We start from the raw sequence: 27,632 nt of genomic DNA, 5'->3' as shown, positions 1-27,632 counted from the left end.
ACCGTGCTCTGGAAATGTGCTACATGCTCCAGCCTTGCCTACGGTTCTAATTCTGGACTTTTCCTGGCACTCTCAGGGTGTGTCTTGTGTCCCATCTCCTACTTCCGGCACTCACTTAAAACCTCTGATAGTTCAACTCCCCAAACATGTTTCAAGAAACCACTAGAGCTCTGCTAGTCTTGGTAAGGCATCCAAAACACCTCACTAACACAGTTTTTTTTTTCAATTAATTAATTAATTAACTTATTTGGAAGTCAGAGTTACAGAGAGAGGGGGAGAGACAGAGAGAGAGAGGTCTTCCATCTGCTGGTTCACTTCCCAAATAGCTACGATAGCCACTGCTGGGCAGGTTGAAGCCAGGAACCAGGAGCTTCCTCTAGTCCAAACACTTGAGGAACTGAAAGGTTGTCATCATGGAGGCAATGTAGAATGTAGGGGCCCAGGTCTTTAGCAGGGAGCTGGATTGTAAGTGGAGCAGCTCGATGTCAGTGTTACAGCGGCAGCTTTACTCATAACACCACAATGCTGGCTCCTAAAACAGTTCTTTAAAACTTTCATCAATAAGCTTAGGAGGGTATTTCAAAACATTCATGAAAAATGGAATGTCCATGCCCACTGTCTTGAAAACTTCCATGGAAAAATGCATATTATGGAAAAACTATCCACGAATTTCAAAATTTTCTACTCCAAAATAAACTGTTAATTTCATCTTCCCACAAACAATTTGAAACACCCTCCTGCGATTGCAAATTAGTCAAATCTGCTTTGAGAACAGTCTATTGGTGCAATATAATCAATTAATAGCATTAGTATAAAGCTCTTGAACACTTAATATATAGGCAATATTCTTTTATAGTAGCATAGGGTAACAAATGTAGACTTTGAAGTATCCAGCCATATCTATTGCTACTAGGCCCCTACATTCTACATTGCATCCATGATGACAACCTTTCAGTACCTCAAATAAACTGTAGTGTTGCATCTATTGGTTATATTTCATTCATCCTAGAGGTTTTTTCCTGTAGAAAGACTTCCCCAATTATCTCACTTCCAAATCTGATTTTGCTCCTCATCATTTGCTCTGTGGCCCTAAAAAGCCTACACTATTGCTGTACACTGTGGTTATTCCTCCTCTGCCTCCTTCATGATTCACAAGCTCCCTGACCACAGTGAGCCCTTCAGTTTCATTCTTTGGATTATCCCTACCCTCTCAGCTAATACCTCTCCAAGGAAACCAGGACTTGAAGAAAGTTAACGGTAGAGAAGTAAGCTCAACATTCTGCAAAAATATTTCCCGTCAAAGAAATTTTCAATTCTTGGTAAGTAATTATTAAATTTTGGAGATTGTGTAAATGTCTGTGAGGACTTGCCTTTGAACAAGTCCTGTTGATTCTTCCAATACTGGTTTTAATACTAGTGTTGAAGAGAACACCTTGCTCTGAAAGTTTTTGCTAGGCTCAGATGAAATGTAATTGATTTCTAGTGTAGAATATGTTGCTTTTGTGACTTGCTTAAGATTTCTTCATTCTCAAATGTTACTTCTGAATCATTGAAATTATAAGCCACAGAGGAGTTCACTTACTGTTTTTAAAGGTTTATTTATTTATTTGAAAGTCAGAGTTATGGAGAGGGGAGAGGGTGAGGAGATACTTCCAACTGCTGACTCACTCGCCAATTGGCCAGAGTGGACAGGCCTTGGCCAAGGGCCAGGAGTTACATCCAGGTCTCCCACTTGGGTGGCAGGAGCCCAAGTACTTGGGCCATTCCTTGTTGCTTTTCTCAGATCAGCAGGGAGCTGGATCAGAAGTGGAGCAGCCAGGACTTGAACTGGCACCCATTTGGGATGGCAGTATTGCAGTCAGTGGCTCTACCTGCTACGCCACATTGCCAATCCTTATTGTTTTTCTTTATTTTTTAACAGCTCTCCACTTCCTGTTACCCCAAGAAAGTGATAATTAGGGTACAGAGTTTTGTGACCTATCAATTGGTTTGCTTTTATGATTTCCACATCAAGCAAATACTCAACCAAATTGTATTTTCATTCTAACAATTTTTCTTAGCATAGTTAATACCCCAAGCAAACAAAATCATAGCTTCCATTTGCATAAAAATTAAAACTTCTCATTCCAGATCCATTGATTTCATTTCTGCCAAGTGATATAAAAAACAAAACAAAACAAAACAAAACTATAAGGCTGGTGCCGTGGCTCACTAGGCTAATCCTCCGCCTTGCGGCGCCGGCACTCCGGATTCTGTCCCGGTTGCCCCTCTTCCAGGCCAGCTCTCTGCTGTGGCCAGGGAGTGCAATGGAGGATGGCCCAAGTGCTTGGGCCCTGCACCCCATGGGAGACCAGGAGAAACACCTGGCTCCTGCCATCGGATCAGCGCGGTGCGCTGGCCGCAGCAGCCATTGGAGGGTGAACCAACGGCAAAGGAAGACCTTTCTCTCTGTCTCTCTCACTGTGCACTCTGCCTGTCAAAAAAAAAGAAAAAAAAAAAACTATGTGGAATTTTTGGTGATATTAGAATTTCTATGAATTATAATAAAATGTATTCTTTTACAGTAAATATGGATTTCTTAACATATATTTATTACTATTAAGGTGTTTTGAAATAGAAAGCACATTGGATTAATTATAGGTTTTGGCTATGGAGAATAGGTTGGATCAGATCAAACTTCCCACCATGATTAATTATGAAAGCTAGATAAAATTCAGAAAAGAAAACAAAGTCATAAACAAAGCCCCAGAGATTTAAGAATATCATAGAATAAGTAAACAGAGAGACTAGGAGTCAAGGTTTTAGAGAGAAGGAAGACATTATGAAGCAGGTGGTTTAGACTTGCTGCTGCCTCCAGTCTGACTGCATGCCAGTTCACACTGAGAGATGCAGAGGCTGAGCAGACAATGGTGGCCTAGGGGCTGAGGCAAACTGGTTGGATTGGGAAGAGACAAAGTGGAGTTTAGGACTACCAGGGTATCCAGGAATGAAAGGAAGGAAACTGTAGAGAAATAGGCTTAACGTTGTGCACAAAATTTCTCTTTTAGGAATTTCGACACTATTCGTGGTGTATGTGAAGTGAGAGATCAAAGAACAAGCAAATGTATTGCCAAGGGACTAAAACTCTAATAAGCCAAGATTGTGTGTTTGTTTTAAAATATGATCCTGGGTACACAGCTTGAAGTTTAAGTCTACCCAATAGGGAGAAACCTAGAAAACTCTCCAGATGCTCAGAGGAGATGAATGAAGAGCTAAACCCTGAAAATAAGAGGAGCAGTGTACATAATAGCATCACAATACCTGAAATATCACTTTGAATCATCTCAATCTATGATTGAGTCAATATAATTCACCCATGATCTGATTGCCCGAAGAAAGTTAAATCCTCTTTGGAGAAAGTAATATAATCCACACTTTCTAATGTCATCATCCAAAATTAATATGCATGTCAGAAAACAGGATCAATGAATAAAAGTAAGGTAGTGAAACGTATTCATGAGTGACCCAGACACTGAAAGTACCAGATAGTCCTTAAAATAACTATAACCAATATCATGAAATAGGAAAAATTCTGGAACAATGACCAGAGAATTGAGAAAAAAAGCATAACAAATTTTAAACCTTAAAATGATAATAACTGGAATTAACATTTTAATAGGTAGACCAACGAGCAGTTATGTAGAGTAGAAGAAATAATTAGTGAACTGGAGTATAGGTTTATAGGAAATATCTACATTAAAACATTCAGAAAAAAGCAGAGACAAATGAGATGTGGTAAAGTGGTTCAAAAGTGCAAGCAATCTGATTTAATCAATTTTCATTATATGCATGAGTTGAAATATTTCACTATGCCCCATAAATGTGTGTATAATGCCATGTTAATTTTTTAAAAGCAAATGCTTTAATTTTTATTCTCATAGCATTTTCTTGCTAGAACAAAGGAATGCATTTAACCCTATCTCATCTATAAAAATGCTTGAAAAAAACTAAAATCTCAAGTCTTTCATACAGGCAGCAGAATACAAAACATGGTTAATGCCATTCCTGAAAAATTCTCAGAGTAGCAAAGATTCCCCACATAAGACAATGGTTCATTTAATAATGCAGAAACATTCCAGTAAATACAATACATTGACAGCATCTTGGAGTTATGATAGGATTTTGTTAGGACTTGCTAGGTCACTGAGGCCATGTTAATTTTTAAAAAGAAAAAATTGATTTTTTAAAAAGGTAAATGACACGAAGACAAATTTGAGTAAATAATTGACTAAGAACTTTCTAAGCCTGATTAAAAATGTAAATACTGATTCAAGAAGCTCTATAAATCTCACATAGAGTAAAACTGAAGAAAAGCACACCAAAGCGCAGCTTTTTTTAAAAAGAAATTATTAAAAGCATCCCATCCAAATAAAATAAAGATATATTGTTAAATAATTTTATTAAGATCAAAGAATTTTTTCAGCTTGAACACAAAAATTATAATTTTCAATGTGCTAAAAGTGACCATGAATATATTCTTCAAAAATGAAAGTAAAGGAAACCACAACCACAAAAATACTCTAAGAGGGGACATCATCAGCAGATATAACACATGCTGATCTGACGAAAAATAATCCTGGATGGAAACATGACAATGCAAAAAGAACAAGGAACATCAGAAAGTATAAAAATTTGGGTAAAGATATGCCAACATTGACTTTTTGAAACAATTGAAAGAGTCCTATGGCATTTCAAAAATATATAGAATGTGAACATATGGAAAGTGTAACTTGAATTTAAGAGTAGGGAAAACAGAATTGTGAAAGTGTAAATGTTAGATGGACTCTTGTAGGCAGAGGAGGCCTATTGTATTCTCCAAAGTAAATACCAAAGAGTAATATGAGCATGTACAACTACCAAATTAATAACAATTGAAAATGAAAAACGTATTTTATTAATCCAAAAAAGGCAAGAATTTTTTTACGATAGGAAAGATATGGGCTGGCATTGTGACACAGTGTGTTAAGCCAACACTTGTGAAGTTGGCATCACATATCATGGTGCTAGTTCAAGTCTGAGCTGCTCTGTTTCCTATCCAGCCAGAGGCTGATGGCCCAAGTACTTGGCTTCTGCCACCTATGTGGGATGTCTAGATGGAGTTCCTTACTCCTGGCTTTGGCCTGGCCCAACCCTGCCATTGTAGCCATTTGGGCAGTGAACCAGTGAGTGAAAGATTTCTTTCTTTCTCCATCTCTCCTTCTCTCTCTGTCATTCTGCCTTTCAAATAAAATAAAACAAATCTTTTAAAAATAAGTAATATAAAACTGGTGGGTCAAATAGAAGACAAATAGTAAAATGTGACTTAAACTCAAATGTAGCACTTGCAACATTAAATGTAAGTTGGGAGAATAACATAATTCAATGGCAAAATCTCAGACTGATTAAAAGTCAAAAGTTGACTCTTAACTGTTTATAAGAAACACAATGTAAAATAAGTGTGCAAAACTGTTGAAAACACAAAATGGTAGAAATGCATACTGCACAAACATTAGAAAAAAATGTACTTGTTTTGGTTATTCTAGATGTCAGATGAAGCAGACATCGAAGGGAAATGAGTATCAGGAGAAAAAAAGCACTTGATAATGATAAAGCATTAATTCATCTGAAAGATATAATAGACTTATATTTATATGCAGGCAATACTGCTTCCATTTCACTCCCTCCATTTCTCTATGTAAATGGTGAGTTGAATATATTGAATTCAGTTTAGATACGATGAATTAAGAGGAAAAATGGAAATATGTAAATCCACTATCAGAGTTAGAGATTTAAGAGACTTCTCTGAGTAACAAATTTGTAGACCAAATAAAATATAGACCAAATAAATATGCCCCAAGGACAACATATGAAGCATTGCATATAAAACTGCAGAATATATATCATTTTAAGTGCTCATAAAACAGGTCTCAACAAAGCCCAAAGTGTCGAAATTCTAGAGAAATTGTCTCGAAATAAAACATAAAAAGTATAAATTAGCCATATCAGGAGTGAAAATGAAGAAATTTCTACACATTCTATACAAGATTTTAAAAATAAGAAGGCCGGCGCCGCAGCTCACTAGGCTAATCCTCCGCCTTGCGGCACCGGCATACAGGGTTCTAGTCCTGGTCGGGGCGCCAGATTCTGTCCCGGTTGCCCCTCTTCCAGGCCAGCTCTCTGCTGTGGCCAGGGAGTACAGTGGAGGATGGCCCAAGTGCTTGGGCCCTGCACCCCATGGGAGACCAGGAGAAGTACCTGGCTCCTGCCATCAGATCAGCATGGTCCGCCAGCTGCAGCGCGCCGGCCATGGCAGCCATTGGAGGGTGAACCAACGGCAAAGGAAGACCTTTCTCTCTGTTTCTCTCTCTCTCACTGTCCACTCTGCCTGTCAAAAAAAAATTTTAAAAAAGAATATTTTGAACATCTTGCCAATGTATTTGACAATTTAGATAAAACATAAATTCCTTGCTGTACACTACATACTAGTAGTCAAGAAGAAATTGCAGCCTGAATAATTCTGATTCTATGAAAGAAATTGAATTCATAATTTAAATCCTCTCACAAAGAAAATTCACAGCCAGAAACCTTTGTTAATAATCCCTCAAGGAATTCAAGACTGAAATAACATTAATCTCATAAAAATACCTCCAGAGAACATTAAAAAAAGAAGAAACACTTTTCAGGTTGTTTTATACTGCTAACACAACCTTGATACAAGTTTCTGAAGATAAAATTATAGAAAATCAAAATACAGTTCAATCTTGGGAATATAAATGCAAAGCTACCTTATCAAATATTAGCAAATGTTATCTATTAATATATTACAAAGACAATACATTAGGTTTATCTATTCCATACATGCAAGGTTGGTTTAACATGTGAAAATCAATGTTTTTCACAATGTTAAAAGAATGAATAAAAAATAATATGATCTTCTCACTATAATAGTATATGTAAAATATTAATATTTATAATTTGTTAAGTTTGAATAAAATCTCAGAAAATTTAAACAGAAAACATTTTCCTTAATCTTGCATATCTATTGACTACCTACATGAACTTCATATTTAATGATAAAATAAAAACTTGTGATGAGATTGAAGCCCTAACACAATTTCTGTTCAATATTGCAACAGGAGTCTGGAGTCTAGCCAGTTGAGTAAGAAAAGGAAATGAAAATTAAAGCTAAAGAGAAATAAAACAGTCATTTTCAGCTGTCATAATTATGTAGATAATCCAACACGCCTATAAACTCAGAATAATCAAATTATAATCATTGATGTATAAAATCTATATACATATTTCTATATATTTGTATCCTATACTACTTAAGATTTTTAAAAATGTTTTTAATTCCAAAAATTAATTACCAAATACTTAGGGAAAAAATGTAGTGAAAGAAATACAAGAGCATAGAAAACCTGAAAATGATTCTGAGATAAATTAAAAAGACCTAAATATGTGTAATGACATATTGTGATCATTGGTGAAATTTTAAAATACTGTAATGAAATCATTGGTTCTAGTAATGATCTACTAGATTTAATGCAATCCTAGCCAAACTTCTAGTAGTAGTTTTTAGAGGAAATATAAAGGTGATGTTAAAGTTGCTATCAAAAAGGAAAGAAGTGAGAATAGACAAAGTAACCTTGAAGAGGATGAAGTCTATAGCTTTACCAAAGTGTTTACATATGTGCATCAGCAAATATGTACCAGAGGGGTGGGTGTTTGGTTTGAAGGTTAAGATGTTTGCATCTCGGCCGGCGCCGCAGCTCACTAGGCTAATCCTCCGCCTTGCTGCACCGGCATACAGGGTTCTAGTCCTGGTCGGGCGCCGGATTCTGTCCCGGTTGCCCCTCTTCCAGGCCAGCTCTCTGCTGTGGCCAGGGAGTGCAGTGGAGGATGGCCCAAGTGCTTGGGCCCTGCACCCCATGGGAGACCAGGATAAGTAAGTACCTGGCTCCTGCCATTGGATCAGCGCAGTGCGCCAGCCGCAGCACGCCAGCCGTGGCAGCCATTGGAGGGTGAACCAACGGCAAAGGAAGACCTTTCTCTCTGTCTCTCTCTCTCTCACTGTCCACTCTGTCTGACACACACACAAAAAAGATGTTTGCGTCTCATATTGGACTACTTGAATTTGAGTCTCCACCATGCTTCCTGGTATAATGTACACCCTGGAAAGCAGTAGATAATGGCTCAAATACTTTAGTCCCTGCCACCCATGTGGTATACTAAAATGGAGTTCCTGGCTCCTGGCTTTGACTTGGTAAGCTCTTATTGTTGTAGGTATTTGGGGAGTGAACAAGCAGATGGAAGATCTTTCATTAATTCATTCATTCATTCTCTCTCTTCTCTTTCTCTCAAATAAGTAAACTTTTTTTTTTTTTAATCGTACACTAGAAAATCAGATCAACACTTACTTGCAGCAGCCCCAAGGAACTCAAATGCCCGTCAGTGGAATGAGTGAGCTGGTTTTGACACATTCTACAAAGGAACTGAGCAAGGGTGCAAGTGGATATGATACCATGGATAAATTTCACAAACATATGATTAACTCAAAATAACTGCACACATAAGAGCAAATGCATGTGTACTTTGTATAACTCCACTTATTTAAAGTTCAACAACCTTCAAAACTAATTTTTGGTGATAGAAATTTGATTCACAGTTATCTTTGAAGGACTATTTACTGGGCTATAGCACAGAGGAGATTCCTGGGATCCTGCTAATATACATATTTTGATCCATGTGGTAAGAGAGTATATTTCTCTGTTAACATTCTGTGAGCTGTCTTCTTTTGATGTGTATACTTTTCTGGATGTCTGCCATACTTAATAAAACAAAACTTGATGTTCCACTAAATAAAAAAGCTCAACTAAGTAAAATGATCATTTTGCCTTTGACTATAATAAAATATGTTATGTCAAAAGCCAAGAAACAAACAAACAAACAGGGGGAGAAGGGTGAAGACAGAGGAGAGAGGGAATAGTATGTTCTTAGAATTGTATCTATAAAAATAAATAAATTTAGAAAGATAAGCAATTTCTCCTTTCTGATATCTTGTATTATCCATGTTTGCAGGGATGGTCCTAAACTACTATTTATAATGGAAAATGTTTTTAGCATTTTTATATATAAACAAAAAATCCTGGTTGAATGATTGTTTGGAAATTTGCATTCCATATTAAGCTACTGCTAAATCTATTTCATCAGAGTAGTCATCAGGGAAATAAACACCAATATTTAGTACAATGCACATCTTTTCCCCATAATAAAGGGAACAATTTGCTTTTATAGAACACAAATTGTTCATTTATTTCCCATGTTTTTATGATGAGTAGATTATTTCACATTCTTTTCAAATGCCTGCAGGAAAATGCAATAATCACAACTCATCTCTATGATGTTTTCTGTCAGCTGCAGTTTAGGGGCTGGCCATCAGTTTGCCCTGGTGTCCGGGCCTGCACCCAGCCCCACATCTTAACTCAGTGTCATGGTGACCCCAAGGACCAGATGTATTCACGTTGCACAAGCTGCACTTTCTGGCTGAGCACCTGCTATTCTGAATAGAAATGTTGGCCCTCCAAATAATTAATTATGAAATTGGCATTTGCAAATACTGTTTTCTATAGAAAGTAATAAGCACTGAATAGAGAGGATCTATATTTGGCTGAGTTTAAGAGGAAATGAATGCCCAAAGCACATTTTTCTCTGATCAGAAATAACCTTTCACCCACAATCTGCCTAACTACCTGCCGCTGACTTGCATTTTAGACCACCAATCTCATTCAACATGATGGATTTTCTTAGGAGTCTCATCGAGAGCAATCTCTTTGTTTTGACCTGACTGGTATCAGGCAATTTAGCTCCAGTATTCCCAGAGAGAAGACATGGTGCCTCAGAAAAAGCAAGATCAGAGGAATGTAACCTTATTTTTTATTTATATAAGGTGAATAAATTTCATGCATTTCATATACACAGATTTAGGAGCATAGTGATGCAATCTTCAGTGCTTTCACACATCATTGTAACCAAAGGCTGGGTACGTAGTAAGAGGCTAACTCTCCAAGACTATGTTTTGCTGCTTATTTGGTATGCTTCAATTTAGCAGCTACTGTGGAGCATGCACTTGACACCAAGGCTTCCTTATACTACAATCTACAATGCCCTAAAGTAATTTTTATTAGAAATTCTGAGTCTCTGTTTTAGTGAATTTTATATATATATATATATATATATACATACACATATATATATATTCAATATCTATAAAGTACCTATCATGCAATGGAAAATATTTTAGAGTAGTAATCCAACGTATAAGTTGAAAATAAAGAAGCATGAGGACTGTACAGAGCAATTTCTTGCTCTTATCCAGTCCTCAGGAAGATCCACACCACAGTTGCACAGGGAAGTTTTCTCTCAAATACAATGCTCTGGTCAAATACAACTCCCTCACAGGCTGTGCTTTATCACTTGTGTCAGTAAAACTGAAATTGAACTGTTGGATAGAGAGTCCTCTCTGGGGTTCAAGGACTAAATCTTTCACATACTCTTTTTCACCAAGAAGGCTGTCCATAGCATTTAGCTGAGTTCGCCTTCCTTCTTTATTCTTACGTATCATGGAGTACACAAAATGCAGATTTAAATAAAGTCTTGAGGCATCAGAGGCAACCTTTAACACTAGTGCCTCTTCTTTTTTTCCAAGGGCTAGTTTCAATGCTACTGATGATGGAACTGAGATGGTCATTGATCATGAGCAAGTTACATTCGCTTCTGGGAAAATGAAGGTGGAACTTTTCCTATTCTGTTTTGACTTTCCATTCAAACCTTCTGTACTCGGTAAGGGAGAGAGAACACTGAAGAAAAGAAGGGGGATGGAAGGCCAATATTTTTTTAAATAGTATATTACAGCTAGCAGGATTATCATCACCGTTTTACACTCCAGAGATAAGAATTTTGTTGAAGGTCACACATCTAAGAGGGGGTGAACAAGGCTGCAAACCCAGGAATAAAGGTATCAGAATAAATACCCAGGAGCCCCACACTGTACTGCTTCATCAGAACAAAAGAAGAGGGGAAGGGAACAATACGGTCAAGGGAAATTTTAAAAATACAAGAACTGAAATGGGTGTGTTTTTCACATTCAGGGATTCAATCAACTGTGGCTCAAAAATATTCACACAAAAAATTGTGCCTGTATTGAGCATGTACAAAATTTTCCCCTTCATAATTATTTTCTAAACAATAAAATGTTACAAATCTTTACACAGCATTTATATAGTTTTAGGTGTTGTAAGTAATCTAGGGATGATTTAAAGTATACTAGGAAATACGCATAGGTTCTTTGCAAATACTGTACTATTTTCTGTAAGCGATTTGAACATCTGTAGATTTTGGTATCTGCAGGGAGTCTCAGAACCAGTTCCCCATGGTTACCAAAGGGGCTATATTTAGAAATAGAAAAAAGTCAAAGAGGATAGAAATTTGAGAAGGAGGGGACTGAGAATTAATGGAATAATATTTCTATGCAGGAGGGGAAAGAATTAGAAGCAGGTGAGAAGCAAAGTCTCCTTTTCCCCAGGGACAGGCAAAGAAAGAAAAACATGTGTGTAGATAAAAGTGCTTGAGGTGATGAGAAAAGTTGACAAACGGGCTTTTCTTAGAAGGCTTCTCATTTTACAGGAAGGAAGGAGGATGCAATGCTTTGAGCATCTGGAAGGACAAGGAGTGGGACTGAGGGTGAGAGATGTAGACCAGAGGAATGTGGGTGTCGGTATCAGCAGGGAGGTCTGTGTGTCAGATGTGTTTGGAGAGCTGCACCTTAGTGGGTATGAAATATTATTTTGGTATTTTAAAAGTCTAAAACCTAATTTACATATTGAGATTAAACTAAATGATTGAGTTATTAAATGCATGTGAAAAGCAGAAATAATTTCTAGTCCACGGGTTTAAACAAATCCTAAGTCTGTATGTGTCTAAATCAGAAGCCATTATTAGGGCACCACAAGTCTTCTATTAAAGGAATAAATGTTAATTAGAAATTTTTCAGAAAAAATCAGAAGGATAATATGACAGTATCAAAACAGTAGACATTGGTATAGGGGATGACTTCTTAGAGAAGACCCCCAAAGCACAGGCAACAAATGCAAAACTAAACAGATGGGATTATATTAAACTCAAAAGCTTCTGAACATCAAAGGCAATAATCAATAGAGTGAAGAGACATTCAACAGAATGGTGAAAAAGTATTTGCAGGCTACTTATCAGAAAATGATAAATAATCTAGAATATATCAGTAACCTTAAAAATTCAACAACAAAAAAACAACCAATACAGTTAAGAAGTGGGCAAATGGCATTCAGAGACAGTTTTCTAAAGAAGAAATACAAATGGTTAACAAATATATGAAAAATGCTCAACATCACTAGCCATCAGGGAAATGCAAATCAAAACCACAAGGAGGTATCACCTCACTCCTGTTAGAATAGCTAAAATCCAAAAGACAGAGAGAAACAAATGCTGGTAAGGATGTGGAGAGAGGGGAACACTTAAACAGTGTTGGTGGGAATGTAAATTAGTGCAGCCACTGAGGAAAACACTATGAAGATTTCTTAAAAAACTAGAAATAGACTTGCCATATGATCCAGCAAGCCCATGACTGGATATATACCCAAAAGACATGAACACATTGTATCAAAGAGATACTGGCACAACCATGTTTATAGCAGCACTGTTCACAATAGCCAAATTGTGGAATCAACCGAGGTGTCCATCATCAGATATATGGTTAAAGAAAATGTGGCATACACACACACACACACACACACACACAGTGGAATATTATTCAGCTATAAAAATGAAATTCTACCATTTACAACAAAATGATTGCAACTGGAGAATATCAGGTTGTGTGCAATAGCTGGATATTATTCTCCCTTATTTGTGGGAGATAAAATTTTAAAAAATAAAAAAAGAGAAATACCCGTGTGTATCAGTATTATTGAAAATATGGTTTTCCACTGGGATCTCACTCACGGGGATCTTTCATTTAGGTATTTTTTTTTCCCCCAGAGTGTCTTGGCTTTCCATGCCTGAAATATTCTCATGGACATTTAAGCCGGATCTGCATGCCTTAAGGGCTGATTCTGAGGCCAGAGTGCTGTTTAGGACATCTGCCATTCTGTGGCTCTGCTGTGTATCTCACTTCCCATGCTGGATCATTCTCTCCCTTTTTTATTCTATCAGCTAGTATTTGCAGACACTATTCTTGTTTATGTGCTCCCTTTGGTTCTTAGTCCTATCATTATGATCAATTGTGAACAGAAATTGATCACTTGGACTAGTGAGATGGCATTGGTACATGCCACCTTGATGGGATTGAATTGGAATCCCCTGGTATGTATCTAACTCTACCGTTTGAGGTAAGTCAGCTTGAGCATGTCCCAAATTGCACATCTCTTCCCTCTCTTATTCCCACTCTTATATTTAACAGCAATCACTTTTCAGTTAAGTTTCAGCACTTAAGAAGAATTGTGTATTGATTACAGTATTCAACCAAAAGTATTAAGTAGAACAAACAAAAAAAAATACTAAGAGGGATAACATATTAAGTTGCTCATCAACAGTCAGGGTGAGGGCTGATCAAGTCACCGTTTCTCATAGTGTTCATTTCACTTTAACAGGTTTCCTTTTTGGTGCTCAGTTAGTTGTCACCTATCAGGGAGAACAAGTGGTATTTGTCCCTTTGGGATTGGCTTATTTCACTCAGCATAATGTTTTCCAAATTCCTAACAGGGATCACTTTTCAGTTAAAATTTAAACACCTAAGAATAATTGTGTGTTAATTACAGAGTTCAACCAATGGTACTAGAACAAAACAAAACAAAAAAATACTAAAATGGATAAAGTATTACATTGTACATCAACAGTCAGGACAAGAGCTGATCAAGTCACTGTTTCTCATAGTGTCCATTTCACTTCAACAAGTTTCCCCTTTGGTGCTCAGTTAGTTGTCACCGATCAGGGAGAACATATGATATTTGTCCCTTTGGGACTGGCTTAATTCACTCAGCATGATGTTTTCCAAATTCCTCCATCTTGTTGCAAATGACCGGGTTTCGTTGTTTTTGACTGCTGTATAGTATTCTATAGAGTACATGTCCCATAATTTCTTTTTTTTTTTTTTTTTTTTTTTTTTTTGACAGGCAGAGTGGACAGTGAGAGAGAGAGACAGAGAGAGAAAGGTCTTCCTTTGCCGTTGGTTCACCCTCCAATGGCCGCCGCTGCAGCCGGCGCACCGCGCTGATCCTGGCAGGAGCCAGGAGCCAGGTGCTTTTCCTGGTCTCCCATGGGGTGCAGGGCCCAAGCACCTGGGCCATCCTCCACTGCACTCCCTGGCCATAGCAGAGAGCTGGCCTGGAAGAGGGGCAACCGGGACAGAATCCGGCGCCCCAACCGGGACTAGAACCCGGTGTGCCGGCGCCGCAAGGTGGAGGATTAGCCTATTGAGCCACGGCGCCGGCTATGTCCCATAATTTCTTTATCCAGTCTACTGTTGATGGGCATTTGGGTTGGTTTCAGGTCTTAGCTATTGTGAATTGAGCTGCAATAAACATTAGGGTGCAGACCACTTTTTTGTTTACCAATTTCATTTCCTTTGGGTAAATTCCAAGGAGTGGGATGGCTGGGTTGAATGGTAGGGTTATAGTCAGGTTTCTGAGGAATCTCCAGACTGACTTCCATAGTGGCTTAACCAGTTTGCATTCCCACCAACAGAGGGTTAGTGTCCCTTTTTCCCCACATCCTCGCCAGCATCTATTGTTGGTAGATTTCTGAATGTGAGCCATTCTAACTGGTGTGAGGTGAAACCTCATTGTTTTTGATTTGTATTTCCCTGATAGCTAGTGATCTTGAACATTTTTTCATGTGTCTGTTGGCCATTTGGATTTCCTCTTTTGAAAAATATCTATTGAGGTCCTTGGCCCATCTCTTAAGTGGGTTGTTTGTTCTGATGTTGTGGAGTTTCTTGATTTCTTTGTAGATTCTGGTTATCAACCCTTTATCAGTTGCATAGTTTGCAAATATATTTTCCCATTCTGTTGGTTGCCTCTTCACTTTCCTGACTGTTTCTTTTGCAGTACAGAAACTTCTCACTTTGATGCAATCCCAAATGTTAATTTTGGCTTTGACTGCCTGTGCTTCTGGGGTGTTTTCCAAGAAGTCATTCCCGGTACCTATATCTTGCAGGGTTTTTCCAATGCTCTCTAATAATTTGATGGTGTCAGGTCATAGATTTAAGTCTTTAATCCATGTTGAGTGAATTTTTGTGTAAGGTGAAAGGTAGGGGTCTTGCTTCATGGTTCTGCACATGGAAATCCAATTTTCCCTGCACCTTTTATTGAATAGACTGTCCTTACTCCAGGGATTGGTTTTGGATCCTTGATCAAATATGAGTTAGCTGTAGATGTTTGGATTGATTTCTGGTGTTTCAATTCTGTTCCAGTGGTCTATCCATCTGTTTCTGTACTGATGCCATAAACAAGAGTGTCAATTTGTTAAGTCAACAACAGGAGTCACTGTGCACTTACTCCTCATGTAGGATCTTTGTCCTTAGTGTGCTGTACATTGAGATTTAATGCTATAACTAGTACTCAAACAGTATTTTTCACTTTATGTTTCTGTGTGGGAGCAAACTGTTGAAATCTTTACTTAATGTATGCTAAACTGATCTCCTGCATATAAAGAGAATCGAAAATGAATCTTGATGTGAATGGAAGGGGAGAGGGAGTGGGAAAGGGGCGGGTTGCGGGTGGGAGGGACGTTACAGGGGGGAAGCCATTGTAATCCATAAGCTGTACTTTGGAAATTTATATTCATTAAATAAAAGTTAATAAATAAATAAATACATAAATAAATATAAAATAAAAAAAGCAGAAAAAATATGGCTTTGTCAATCTTTATTTTATACCTCCATCAAACCAATGGTTAAGAATGTTATACTACTATTGTTTTAATGAACTGTGATTACTTTAAAATTTACTGTATATGGGGGAAATGGTTATCTTTCCCCTCAATCGTTATTTATAGCCCTTGCCTTTATGCCTGCTAAACTAAAGCTTTTGCATTTGACTTGTTATACTTTTTATTTGGAACAGCACTAAGCCCTTGACTGTAATGCTATCTCAAAAACTTAAACAAGGGAAGAAGGCAGGAAAGGAGGGAGGGAGGGAAAGAGGAAGCCTGGGAGGGAGAGAGGGGCAGGGAGGGAGGAATGGAATAACATTATATTCTTAGAATTGTATTTATGAACTACATTGGATCTGTTAAAAACTAAAAAGAACCTAAAAATTAAAAAACAGTACAGGTAATTTAAAATCAGAAAGTGTAGTTATACACAATGAAACTAAAGGAGAGGAAGGCAAGCTGGAAAGGCTCTCTTTAAACAAGAGCATCTCATGCTCACTGTGAAGATTTCAGTCTCTCCTTCCTGTAAGCAAAAGTCTCCAAAAGTATCTCTTTCGTATTATAAGACCAGCGAGTATTATGTGAAGATGAAAGAGTTGGGAGATGTTAGGATTGGTGTAACACTATCTCATCAACATTCTACTTATAAGCAAAGAATCAGAATTTTTAGATGAAGCTTGTATTTTGCATGAAATAGCAGATATCTTAATGCATGAATGCTGTTATACATTTTCTTTTCAGGTTGCATTTACAAAACAAATATAACAATATTTCATCTTAGAATGTTTACTATTTTTACATCATCATTATTTTATATATTTACCTTACTAATTTCAAGGCCAATTTACAGTTTTAATTTTATTATCTAATAGAATTATAATGTGTTTAATATTGTGTACACATTCATTTATACCTTTATTGGATTTTTTCTTTTAAAAATCTACAATGTTTTAATTTTTATTAGTTTTTAAAAATATTATAATTTTCCATATATACTTTAAAAAATGAAATATTGTTATTAGTATGATATTTCAAAATTATAGTGAGTAAAAACTGAAATGTTAGTTTGGTATTTTTCTGCAGTAATTCAATCCAAGCAATTGGACAGACTAGCATTAAAATGACTGATCGTAAGTTTCCATCTCTGCTTGTCATTAATTAAAGCCAAAGGCATCTAATAAACTGAGGACAGAGGGAGGGGTATTGAAACTGAAATCTAGTTAAAACAGGCTATAATCCTTTCAGTTGGTATATTAGCCAGGGCCAGTTGGAGGAAAAAGAACCACACTGGTAATTCTAAGTGAAAATTTTTTTACTAGATAGATGCTTGAAAAATCACTACAAAGGTTGAGAAGAATGTGCAGTAGACTAGGTCTCTGTAAAAGGCTTCTAGAATAAAATGGCTAAATCAACCAGCAAGGGAAGCAGCTACCCTACCACAATGAGAAATTTAGGGGACTTAGTGGGAGCAGTGTTTAAGCTGATGAGTTAGGAGTAATCTGGGTATTTGCAATTCAGAATCAGAAAACTCCTATCTTTATTGCTCCAACTAACTGCCTCTTGACACCAGCAAAGATGGCAACAGTATGCTAGAAGGCTGATTCCAGTTCACCAAAACTACCAAAACTGCCTTTCTATACCTGCAAAGCTAATAACAGAACATTGCAGCCAATGCAGCAATAGCCCCTGTCCATATCTCTGCTTGCCGCAAGCAACTGACAAACATAGCAGGGGCACAGCCTCTACTCATTCCTGCTTCCAAATCTTACATGAATGGATCCAAGTGGCCGAATTAAAATCACATTCAGAACTCAGTTGTGTGGGAAGCACATACTTCTTTGAGATGTTAGTGTCTATAGTAAATAAGGTTAAGCTAGTGAGAAATATGGTCGCACCATGTTCACCATGGCTGGGAGACCAAATTATAGTATAACAAGTACAATATTAAAACTGATTGCTATAATATCATAAAAGATTACCCAAAGAGACCTGTGTCCACTTATACAAGGTATCTAGAGTAATCAAACTCAAAGAAACAGAATATAGATTGGTGATTGCCAGGAGCTCTGGAAAGGAGATAATAGGGAGCTATTTTACAATGAATACTATAGTTTCACTCATTCTAGAAGAGAAAGTTCTAGAAAGATATTATATGACAGTGTGCATACAGTTAATAATATTGTAGTATACACTTCAAAATTAAGAGAGTGTAATTATGTTTTTTTAACCACACTTCAAAAATAGTAAAAGCAAGAAAAGGGCCTACGTGGTTCAGGGATTTGTGGTTGCCCCTGGATTCTGAGCATAGTGATCATTATTTACAATGAATTGAAATTGTGCTTTTCAGTTGTTTTCTCTTTAGACCTAAATGTCAAGTGTTTTAGACTTGGTTTGTGGCTGTTTTTTTTTTTTTTATTATGATAGGCTTAAAATCACCTCAAAGCAAAATCTACCTGCAAAAGGCAAATTTTTTTATTTCATTATTTTTAAAAAAACAAGCAATTGCCATCAAGTTAAATAGACACCCCTTCCTAATAGCTCTAATTGGAAAAAAATCCTGATGCTGGTATTTTACTTTAGTTGTAAAGATTCTACAAAACTTTAGAGATCTGAGATGATACTTCCAAATTCGTTATTGAATAGAGCAGATATAGCATGAAACATTCAAGCCACTTGCAAGACAGCAAATTTATTGTGAAATTTGTTCGTTCAAGTCCTTTGTGCTTTACAAACATGTACATATGGATATAGCAAGAGGCACACGTTTGATTATTGAATGAAGGAACTTACTTTATGTGTAAAAAGGCCAAGCACCTAAAATGTAAAATTAAAATTTCTCTGTAGATTTGAAATACATATAATGCCTTTAATCTCCAGTCAACTCCAGTGAAACAAAAAATTCTTATAAGCTTCATATAAAAAATTGTTTTCGTGTTTCACGTATTGTTTTTCTTTAGGCTGGCGAGTCAGCTGGTTTTTGTGGAGAGAACAGGGATAAGAATGTTGGATCCTTTTATTATTGAGAAATTTTATAGATTTCAAGGAATTAAATTAATCTGGGGTTCAAGAGTCCTGTGTCATGAAGCCTACATTAAATTCTTAGGATTATTTGTCTTGACTTTGTGGGGGATATTTTATTTTTAAGTTCCTTGCAGGTTTTCTAAAGGATAACTTCCAATTCCCCAATAAGGTCGGAAAAGTCAAACGGAAACAATATGATCCATTGTACCTATTTAGAAACGCTATTTTCCCTGGTCACTGAAAAGGATGGAATTCAATTTCCTTGTCCTCAGTCAGTCCCAGTGTCTGCTTTTTCCAGGGATATGGGTAATGATTTTTAAAGAGGAAGCTTATCCTCCTACCCCTGTCTGCGATAGGCGTTCCTAGCGTTCTTAGCGTATTGCACAGGAGAGGCAATTTCCCAACTGCTCCCAGAACTCACCCCCTCACACAGCTTGTGTTTCTAAACAAAAGGCCTTTTAGTGCACAGACACAGATCTTGCACATGTTTCTTATCTTGGTAAAACTGACTGCAAAGGTCAAGTTTAGGGTGATCTCCTTAAACCCGCTGGATTCCATCACCCTCATATCTGGTTTGTTCTTTTTCACAGATGATTTGACGACTCCCAGAGCTGATCCAAACAATACAGACTCTGTCTGAATCACAGGAAAACTCCTGGAAAGAAAATGAAAAATTCAGTCCATTATGTGGTATCCAGATACCTGGCTGCTTGATATGGGGGAGACCAACACATCTGGATGATGCTGTCTGTGCCTGGACTGTGGGTGGCAGAAACAGGGAAAAAGAAGAATCAGGGTGAAGAGAACCAAAAGGAAGCCAGGGAAGGAGTGGGGGGGGGGGGGGAGCTGGGCAGACCACACACAGGAAGTTCGCAGAATATCCAGGACAAGGAGAGAGTTGGGGCTTCTAAAAGGGTTGATAGTCTAAGCAAGGGAAATCTATTCAGGCTTATGTTAGGTTTGAATTTTGCTAACCTGAAGGCTAGATACTTCTATCCTTTCAAAAATGTACCAGAGATTTTCAAACACTTTCAACAAATAAAGGGTCAAGAAACTAATTTTACCAGCTCTGTCCCACATTTCCGAAGATGTTTCACATTGTTCTGACTTTCAGCTCAAAAATCAGTCTTTTGCCCAGGGTCACCTCTGAAACGGACAAAAAGCGTCAGATACCAAAGTTTATTGTCGAATTAAAAGTCTCTTTGGAGGAGTGGTAAGTCAGCAAGTGTTTTTGGTTTGTTATTAGGGCAATAATGCTGGCCTAAGAGAATGAGTCAGGAAGTCCTCTCTCTGCTTCTGTTTCATGGGAGAGATTGTGCATCATTTCTTCCTTGAATGCGTGGTAGAATACAGCTGCAAAAAACATCTACACTAGATGCTTGCCCTTGTGTGGGGAAGGATATTCATTTTTAATCAATAGCTATGATCTTGTGTTCTTTGTGTGAGTTTTGGAAATTTCTCTTTCAAGAAACTGATCCATTTCATCTAAGTTATCAAATTTGTGTGAAGGCATTATCTAGACTATTACTTTACTATCTTTTTAAAATACGTGGGATTAGTAGCGATGACCCCTCTTTCACTTCTGATGTTGGCATGTCTGTCTGCTTTCTTTTTTAAGGATGCTTGCAGGTTTATCATTTTTAACGATTTTTTTTTTCAAAGAACCAGTTTTTTGGAGTTGTCATATCACATCAAGTTAAGCTACTGCCTGTGCCACTAGCATCTTGTAAGAGCACCAATCCATGTCCTGGCTGCTCCACTTCTGATCCAGCTCCCCCTGCTAATGTACCTGGGAAGCCAGCAGAAGAAGATGGCCAAAGTGCTTGGGCGCCTGCCCCCACTGGGGAGACCCAGATGAAGCTCTTTGGCTCCTGGCTTCAGTTTGGCCTAGCCCTAGACATTGTGGCCCTTTAGGGAGTAAACCAGTGGGTAGAAAAGTCAATCTCTCTGCCCCTCTCACTGTAACTCTGCCTTTCAAATAAACAAATACATAAATTTTTTTTAAAAGTATGGATCAGAAGTGGAGCAGACGAGACACAAAAAACCCACAAAGAACCAGTTTTTCTGTGTGTCATTGATTTTCCCTTGTTGTTTTTCTGTTTGAAACTTCATTAGTTCCTACTCCGGTTTTTATTTCTTTTCTGCCACTTTAAGATTAAATTGTTCTTCTGCTGGCTACGCGGCTCACTAGGCTAATCCTCCACCTTGCGGCGCCGACACACCGGGTTCTAATCCCGGTCAGGGCACCGGATTCTGTCCTGGTTGCCCCTCTTCCAGGCCAGCTCTCTGCTGTGGCCAGGGAGTACAGTGGAGGATTGCCCAAGTGCTTGGGCCCTGCACCCCATGGGAGACTAGGAGAAGCACCTGGCTCCTGCCTTCGGATCAGCGTGGTGCGCTGGCTGCAGCGCGGCTGGCTGCAGCGCGCCAGCCGCGGCAGCCATTGGAGGGTGAACCAACGATAAAAGGAAGACCTTTCTCTCTGTCTCTCTCTCTCACTGTCCACTCTGCCTGTCAAAAAAAAAAAAAAAATTGTTCTTCTTTCTCTAGTTTCCTAAGGTAGAAATTGATGATTGATCTTAGATATTTCTTCTTTCCTAATATATGCGTATAATATTAACATTACTCTAAGCATTGCTTTTACTTCACCACTACCCCAAATTTTGACAAATTGTTTTTTATTGTTGTTTGGTTAAAATATTAAAATTACTCTTGAAACTTTTCTAATCCACTCTAGTTAAAATTTTATAATTTAACATTCAATCCTCCTACTCTTTCCTTGCTTTATGCTTCCCCCATTACTTGTAACATTCCAATATACCACAGAATTTCATTATTATGCATGATTTTTTTCTCTCTCTCTTGCTAAGATTTAAATTCTACTAGGAGGGCCAGTGTTGTGTGTGTAGTAAGTTGAGCCGCTGTCTGCAGCCCCAGTATCCCATATGGATGGTTTGAGTCCCGGCTACTCCACTTCCAATCCAGCTCCCTGCTAATGGTCTGGAAAAGCAGTGGAAGATGGCCCAAGTGTTTAGGACCCTGCACCCAAGTGGGAAACTCAGATGAAGCCGCTGGTTTCTGGCCCCTGGCTTTGGATTGGCCCAGTTGTGACTGTTCAGGCCATTAGGTGAGTGAACCAGCAGATGGAAGATGTCTCTCTCTTTCTCTCTCTGTATCTCCTTCTCTGTTATTCTGCCTTTCAAATAAATAAGTAAATCTTTAAAAATTTCTAATAGGACAAAATTCAGGGATCTTTGTCAGCTTTTTTTTTTTAATGATGTACAAATATTTAGAACTACATCAGATAACAGTGGTCACTTATCACATTTGTAATACAAATAAGAGATTTTATAAAAAATTTGACACAGAATGTAAGAGAAGGACAAAGAATCTTTGTAAACAGGGTTTTAAAAATTTTTGATAATATATTTTTATATTAAAACTTGTTTTTCAAATTCTACATGTATTTTTTTGAAAATTCAACTTCATATATCTGAGTGAAGATTTTGTGCCCATTCGATCTCATCTGATTAGAACAGAACATGCTTTTAATATAGTACACCAGACACATTTTTATGTCTCTGGAGTCCAACTAATCGCAAATTCTGGCAACTCTGAGTCAGAGACCAATGATTTCCAGTCAAACTGTAAAATCATTCGCTCTGTGAATCACAGCATACAAATCATATTTTATGTCCCAAAGAAATGAAAATTTATATAGTGTGATTGATGAAGTCATTATTCATCTTTGGGCATAAAATATGACATGAAATTTCTCATACATTATAAGTGGCTGAATCAATTAAGAGATGGGAAACCTGACTGAAATATTTAATGGCCAGAATTTGAAGCAGAAGATTATGCTTTATAGAAATGAATCTATAACACTCATTTTGCTTCATTTCTCTGTCACGAAATAGCACTCAATGGGAGAATATGCTTCAGTGGATACCCAAGCAATATTCATCATCTAAGATGCATATCTAGTGCATTACAGCAATGTCTTGATAAAGAGTGTCATGGCTATTTATAGGTATAATTTAAATTGAGATTTCATTACCCAAAAAATTCCTGAGAAGAATCTTATGCTTCCATACAACTTAGCCAATTTTGCACTTCTCTTTTTCTGTCCTACTTTGCCCTAGACAGAGAGGGCTGTCAGTCTAAGATGAACACTGCAGCATGTCCACCGTGGATGGCTCAGCAAAGGAAGCTAACATACTTTAGAATAGAGTTCCCTCTCAGTGGGTCATTCCTCCCTTATGGAACACTTCCATTTCCAGCCGTATTGTCCATGGGTAAGAGCGAAGAAGTGAAGCCTGCAAACCACATATTTCCAAGGCTCCTGTGCATGTTGGCTTCGAGTTGGATCCTGCTATGGGAGCCATTGGTTGACCACGGGAGGAAGGGCAGAAGGGATTGCCTTGCCTTTGAGGTTTTTCTGCTCACTCTGCTGCTCAGGCAGGGCTTCAGGGGCCCTGAGGGTGGCTGTGTGCAGAGGGGCTGGCTCCTGGATTTTGTCTTGGCTGCCGTTAGGCAGCATGAACTGCAGCCAAGGTACATCAGCACCTCTGGAATCTGGTTCAGAAGCAATTATAGCATCCTGATCTTTAAGTTACCCCTTTTCCCTTTTGCTCATTCTGTCCCTAAAGCACCTTTATAAACAACATCTTTCACTCAGTCTTTGCTGCCTGACAATTCTATAGTGAATTCCATCTTTCTTTCGAGTCTATATATAACCCTGGTGCCAACAGTTATCCTAGAAAACAAACCTCAACTGTTGGGAATCTGGGATTTGCTATTGACCAGTTTGTGCTTGAACATCAAGCAGCCTCAATGACAAAGGAAAATAAAGTACTCAGAAGCTAAGGCTCATAGTGGCCTGGGATAAATTGTCTCTTAATGGCAAGACTTCAGGAGAATAACTGTCAGCCTTAACTAGTTTAAAAGTGATGATTGCAAGGATCCTGAGGTTTGTTGGATGCTTCTAACTTCACTTCAGTTTTAGACAGAAAATAAAAAGTTCAGGATTTTATAGTCTTGGTTCTATGTTTAGTCAGAGACCCTGAAGTCCAAACTGATAGCCAGGCAAGAATCTTTTATCTCCCATAACCTATACACTCAGGACTGATGCAGCATAGAATCAGACACCAATGTTTTCCCTGTGGGTGGTAGAATTGCGTTATAACTAAAGCTTACTCCTTTACCAGGTATCTTGTATAGACGTTGGGGAATTAATGGGTAAAGGATGGAGCCTTCAAATCTGGAATGGGAATGAGGACAATTGAATGTATTCCAATGAGTCTCAGGAACTTGAATCTGTAAAAACATCAAGTGCCCTTCACTTTCAAAAGCTCTTCCTCCAGGCCTGATGACTCTATTCTTCCCTTCTGGAAAAGTGTGCAGTTCCCTTACAGAATTCTGTTGACTTTTTGCAAAGAATGCTCTTCCTTTTCCTGACCCACCCATCTTTGCCTCTAGATTCATAACCAGAAATAGATCCCAGCATGCTCCAATGAATTAATATGAAAATAATGATTATATTTTGTCAGATTATATTTGAAAACAGTTAGAGAATATGTATGGGTATGGTTTTTAAGTGGGTAGCCCAGGGGGCTGTATATAATGGACTCTTGTTTTGTACGGATGATGGGATCTCGAATGGCTGAGGCAGGAGCCAAATAGCAATGTGTATTTGCTAGATAAAGACATTAAAACGTTCATGGAATTAAGAGATGAGTTCACTTTGGTGCCAGAAATAAAAATTCATAAAAATGTATATTATATAAAAACTATAATTTCAAAAACTTCTCATCCCCAAATAAACATCTCTTAGTTCCATTTTGCATGAGCCTTTTGAAGAACCCTACTGTTTGTGCATTGGGGGGCTACAGTGACATGAGTTTCAGCTTGCAGAGATTTTTGGCAACAGCTAATTTTTAAAATATATTGGTGGCCTAACATATAATTGATTTAAAACTCTAGGGCTGGGGGTGGGGGAGATTGGAGACTGCATGGAAGGGAGTCATATTTTCTTACCCAATCTCCAGACATGTGGTAGATGCTTCAAAGACCTAGGCCCAACTGAATGAAGGGGAAGTTGAGTGTTCCTGAAGGAGGTCCCTGGACATCCTAATAAGAACCTACTATACATCTTCCCAAAAGGAATCTGAACCCATCTTCCTGGACGTCTGTATATACTGGGTAAAGGGACAAACCTAGACTTTTATGATTATAAATCCATGGCTCTGAATTGCTAAATACCTGTTCATTTCAAGTGCCATTGTGGACCCAGTAAATATTTATGGAGTTTTGGTCTGATGACATCTTTGAGTGGGTCTAATGAACATGGAATCATGTCATTGTTGCAGTTTTCTGGTGCATAGTGGAAATGACATTCTTGACAATAGGTAGAATTGTCACTGCGGATTTGGTTGATTGAGGATCATTACTATAGATAAGACCAAGTAAAAGCCCTTGCAACATTCTATCTCTATTGAAATAGAAACTAAAAGCAGTATCTCATCTATAGGTAGTTATTAGGGATTAATTCACTACCAAAATTTGAAAAATGCAGAAGTATCAATTCTGTCACAACCTAATTAATACTGTCTTTTGAGAAGAAGACAGATGAATCTTAGAAAATGTTGGTTTTAGAAATGTAATCAGGCAATAATTCCCACTACAAATGCTATACAAGATGTAATTTCTTTACTGGAGCAAATCAATAGAGCCTTTAGGATGTGGTATGTAGTTATTGATCTGTCAGCATCAGAACCTCAGTACCTCTGAATTATGCCAGTTTCTGGATAGAGGCAATAGTAGCATGATGATCTCTAAGAAACTCCTGCTTTTTCAGCCCATAAATCACCTTTATAACCTGTTTCCTTCACTCTTTTTTCCTTTTCCATACCACCTGATATAGAAAATGTGCTTGTATCTGGCCAGCACACAAGTATACCTTCATTTGGAGCATTACTATTTCACATGTTCTCTTGATTACAATCTAGTTTGCAAGGACCATGATTATCTCAACACTCTATGGAACATAATGAGGATCACTAATAGGTCACAGGTAGCTGATTTATCCTGGTATAAGCAACTTCTAGATGACCTAGAACAGTGGTTGACAAAGTGTGGCCCCTGAATGAACAGCATTGACATCTGGGAAGATGTCAAAAATTCTCCAGTCTTAGCCCCATCCAGAGCCTACTGAATCAGAAACTTGAGGTGGAGATCAATCTGTGTTTAATATGTCCTTAGCGTAGCTTGATGAACATTAAAGTTTGCAATTCTCTCTTAGGAAATCAAATTTGTGTGAGACGGTAGGATGTAAACCTCATAAAAATTCAGGTGTCCAGTACCCTGGTGGGGTTGGAGGAGTCTAGTCTTCTTGGCATCACTTCTAGAATAGAAGATAAGTTGCTTCACCCTACGTTACCCCTGCTATGACAGCAGTATAGTGCTGGGCTCCTCTGTGGAGTTTTGAAGCAAATAATACCACATGTCAGTGTGTTGCTTTCCCTTATATATGGAATAATTTGCAGGGCTACCAAAATGGAGTGAAGCTCAGTGCTCTGCCACTTGGTGGCCTATGTATCTATCATAGGTTGGGATGCTCTGTGGATCTTGTGACATGCTTCAGCAGGAAGATTCCAGAACAGAGCTTGAGGGATCTCCAGGAAGGCCATCCCCTCTTCTCTCAACAACCACCTCTTAAGAAATAGTTTTTGATTTGCTTTGTGGTCCTGATTAAAAAAAAAAAAAAAAAAAAAAAAAAAAAAAACTGTTGCTTGGTCAGTGGACCTGCCCATTATAAACCAAGTGCTGGTCTACCACACCCTAACTGGTCATGAGCAGCATTATTTTTTTTTTTTTTTTTTTTTAGTTGATGACACTTTTTTTTTTTAATTTTTTTTTTTTAAACTTTTATTTAATGCATATAAATTTCCAAAGTACGACTTATGGATTACAATGGCTTTCCCCCCATACCGTCCCTCCCACCCACAACCCTCCCCTTTCCCACTCCCTCTCCCCTTCCATTCACATCAAGATTCATTTTCGATTATCTTAATATACAGAAGATCAGCTTAGTATACATTAAGTATGGATTTCAACAGTTTGCTCCCACACAGAAACATAAAGTGAAAAATAATAGATGATTTTTTAAAATGATGATGAAATCAGAGCAGACCTATTGTCATGTTTAATCCCAGTGAGAGTCAAGTTGGGAATTGATAATTTCTTTTTTTTTTTTTTTTTTTTTTTTACAGAGGATCAGTTTAGTATGCATTAAGTAAGGATTTCAACAGTTTGCACCCCCATAGAAACACAAAGTGAAATATATTGTTTGAGTACTCGTTATAGCATTAAATCTCAATGTACAGCACATTAAGGATAGAGATCCTACATGAGGAGTAAGTGCACAGTGACTCCTGTTGTTGACTTTACCAATTGACACTCCTGTCTATGGCATCAGTAATCTCCCTATGCACCAGTCATGAGTTTCCAAGGCTATGGAAGCCCTCTGAGTTCTCCGATTCTTATCTTGTTTAGACAAGCTCATAGTCAAAGTGGAGGTTCTCTCCTCCCTTCAGAGAAAGGTACCTCCTTCTTTGATGGCCTGTTCT

General features: G+C 37.9%; 1 long non-coding RNA gene across 1 annotated transcript; it reads left to right on the top strand.

The window, feature by feature from the left end:
* Window positions 1-1,189: 1,189 nt before the first annotated feature.
* Window positions 1,190-22,123, top strand: LOC138844865 (uncharacterized). The gene is made up of 3 exons (XR_011381264.1): window positions 1,190-1,319; window positions 19,596-20,218; window positions 21,988-22,123. It is a non-coding gene; the product is annotated as an uncharacterized lncRNA (long non-coding RNA).
* Window positions 22,124-27,632: the final 5,509 nt, after the last annotated feature.

The sequence above is a fragment of the Oryctolagus cuniculus genome, chromosome 13 (assembly GCF_964237555.1).
Source record: "Oryctolagus cuniculus chromosome 13, mOryCun1.1, whole genome shotgun sequence".
Classification (NCBI taxonomy): domain Eukaryota; kingdom Metazoa; phylum Chordata; class Mammalia; order Lagomorpha; family Leporidae; genus Oryctolagus; species Oryctolagus cuniculus.
This window is presented reverse-complemented; position numbering and strand designations above follow the sequence as displayed.